Source organism: Camelina sativa, chromosome 20 (assembly GCF_000633955.1).
Source record: "Camelina sativa cultivar DH55 chromosome 20, Cs, whole genome shotgun sequence".
Classification (NCBI taxonomy): domain Eukaryota; kingdom Viridiplantae; phylum Streptophyta; class Magnoliopsida; order Brassicales; family Brassicaceae; genus Camelina; species Camelina sativa.
The window spans coordinates 16,253,158-16,256,537 of NC_025704.1; positions in this window are offsets into that span (position 1 = coordinate 16,253,158).

The following is a 3,380-nucleotide window of genomic DNA, read 5'->3' on the forward strand; positions in this document are numbered from 1 at the left end:
CGGTCGCGACCGCTGTCCCTACCTTTGTTATGTCCTGCTTCAGAATCCCCAAGACAGTTACACGGAAACTGACGAGTGCCATCTCCAACTTCTGGTGGAGCTCCTCGGGAGAAACTCGGGGTCTACATTGGATCGCCTGGGACAGATTGTGTGTCGATAAAATGGAGGGAGGCTTGGGGTTTAGGTGCCTGGACGATTTTAATACCGCACTGTTGGCTAAAAAACTTTGGCGGTTGATTTCAGTTCCAGATTCACTATTTGCAAAGGTTTTCAAAGGACGATATTATAGGCATTCGGATCCATTAGATCCTATTAAATTGTACTCTCCATTCTATGGATGGCGAAGTATGATTTCTGCTCGCTCTCTGGTGAATAAAGGACTCATTAAACGGGAAGGAACGGGGGCCTCCATTTCAGTATGGTCTGACCCTTGGATACCTGCTCAATCTCCGAGACCAGCATTGCGTTCAGGATCGCCTGTCGATCCAACGCTTAGAGTTGAAAATTTCATTGACAGGACTTCACGTTCCTGGGATCTGGCATTACTTTCGGCTGCTTTCGAGCCGGAGGATGTAGCCCTTATTTCTGCTTTACCTCTTGGTAATCTTACCACACCGGATAGCTTGGGATGGCATCTAACTAAAACCGGTAGCTATACTGTTAAATCTGGATATCAGGCATTGCGGCAGAAACCAGAGAGTGGTCTTCCCATTTCTGGTCCCAATATTATCCCACTTCAGGCATTTGTCTGGCAGATTAGGTGTCCACAAAAACTCAGACATTTCTTATGGCAAGCAATAACGGGTTGCATGGCGACAACAGAATTTACGACGTCGTGGATTAAGTTGTGGTATGGATTGCGAAATTTTTGGGGAGACGGAGGAGACAGTCAACCACGCTCTTTTCTTATGCCCTCCGGCTAGGCAGGTGTGGGGATTGTCCCAATTTCCGACTTCTACGGGCTGCTTCCCATCGGAGTCTATACATACTAATATGGATTCCTTATTTTGGAGGCTTCAAGACATTCCTTCGGTGGAAATATTTCCGTGGGTTTTATGGTATATCTGGAAGGCTCGGAATGATAAACTATTTAGCAACTTGGATTCCAATCCGGTAGCAATTTTACGGATAGCAGAGGAGGAATCCAGGCTTTGGTCTGCAGCTCAGGAAGACCTATCCAGATCCCTCTCTACTGATGTCCCTCGGCCTCAACCCAGATCATGGTTATGAGTCTAGTTATAGATGCTTTGTAGATGGATCTTGGAAGGCGACTGATCAGCTTATGGGTAGAGGATGGTATTGTATTTCTCCTGCCAGAGAATCTCCCACCATGAGTGCATCTAATTCTCGCCGTAGCTTGTCACCGCTTCACGCAGAGGTATAAGCTCTTATCTGGGCAATGAGGTGTATGATTGGTGCTGACAACGAGAAAGTCATCTTTCTCACAGACTGTTCTGATTTGGTGAAGATGGTGTCTTCACCTTCCGAGTGGCCTGCTTTCAAGACATATCTGGACGCTATTGATGAAGATAAAGGTGAATTCCTTTCATTCTCTCTCGTTTAGATACCAAGATCACAGAATGGTAGAGCGGACAAACTAGTGCATCGTGCTAGAGTGGAATCGCTTCCAATTACCCTTGTGAACAACTTTCCGTCTAATTGGCTCGTTTGAGTCAATCTTGTAACTTGCTGGCAAAAAAAAAAAAGTAACACTAACTTCCAAATTACAGAAATATAGCTCCCATTCTACTTATCACTAGATTTGGACCCGTGCTACAGCACGAGTTGAAATACATTTTATTATTTTTAAAATATTATATATGTAATTGTATATAATATTATTTGGATGCAACTCATGCAAATAATTTTTTTGTAAATATTATTCATGAAATGTAAATGTATTATGTAAGTCTTATATTGTTAATTTTAACCCGTGTTAGAGTATATAAAATTATTAATCCGTGCTAGAGTGTGTCCAGCAGCTTTCGTGCTAGAGTATATAAAAATTTAACTCGTGCTTGAGTTTGTAAGTCTTAAAATTATAATATACAAAATTCAATCTGTGCTCTAGCATGGTCCTAATTTTTATTGAACGTTATGGTTTATCAATAAAATCTGTGGAAAGTAAATTTCTAATATTGTGTTTAAAGATCTTTGGAAACAACTTGATATATGACTAAAATCTTCTGAAAATACAGTTTGAAAGATCCATGATTTTATTTATTACCATTAATATATCAATTATCAATTTGGAATATCTCCAATTAAGGTTGCACCCAATATTTAGGTGTAACCATTAATATATGAATTAATCTATAACCTATCTATAACCTATTTGTAATCATTTATAATTAATTAAAAATATAAAGTCTACAAAAACTATATTGTGTACTTCTTTTTATTAAAAAGGAGATCATTTGAAATAACTCCGCGATTATAATTTTAAATTAAATAATATAATTTAATCACTATAATATAAACTATATTGTGTACTTCTCTTTATTTTATATTATAATATAAATAATATAAACTATGTTATGTACTTTTCTTTTATTAAAAAGAAGATAATTTGAAATAACCATGTTGTGATCTTCATGATATATTTGCTCCACGGTTTATGAATTTATTATTTATTATCTATATACTCCACGATTTATGGATTTATTATTTATTATCTATATATAAAGAGTTATCTTATGAAGAGTATATGGTTAATGTATATCTTATATATAACCTATTAGTATGCATTTGTAACCATTTATATTTTTTATAAAGTTTACAAAACTTAAGTTGTGTACTTCCCTTTTATTAAAAGGGGGATTTTTATGTCATAAAAAATGACAGCATTAGAACAATGAAAATGAATAATAAAGTTTTCTATCTTTATTCTTAAAAGTAAAATCGCATAATAAATTATTCAAAGTAAACTGACTAAAAATATGGTAATGTGGTCTACGTCCCATGTAATCACATCTCAAAAACTCAATCAAATATATGAGCAAAATTAGATATATATACATTGATTTTTAATTAAGTATATTGGAGACTGCATTGATAATACCCATAGTTTTCCAACTATGTCGGATCATAATCTATAATATAAAAATTAGGTCAGTTGTTGAAAAAAAGTTATAAAAAATAAAATAGAATAAACAAAAGTTAACTAAAAGAACTATAAAAGCTCAATTGTACAAAAAGTCAAAAAAGTTAAACAATGTGTATCAAGGGCTGAAATAATATTTCTTTATATAGATGAATGAAGAGTACTCAATTTTAGCTTTAACAAAAATTCTAAACAAATATATTAAAATATATTACGAAGATTGGTAATTAAATTTCTAAGATTGTCAAAATAAAATGAAGGGAATTATAACTTGTTA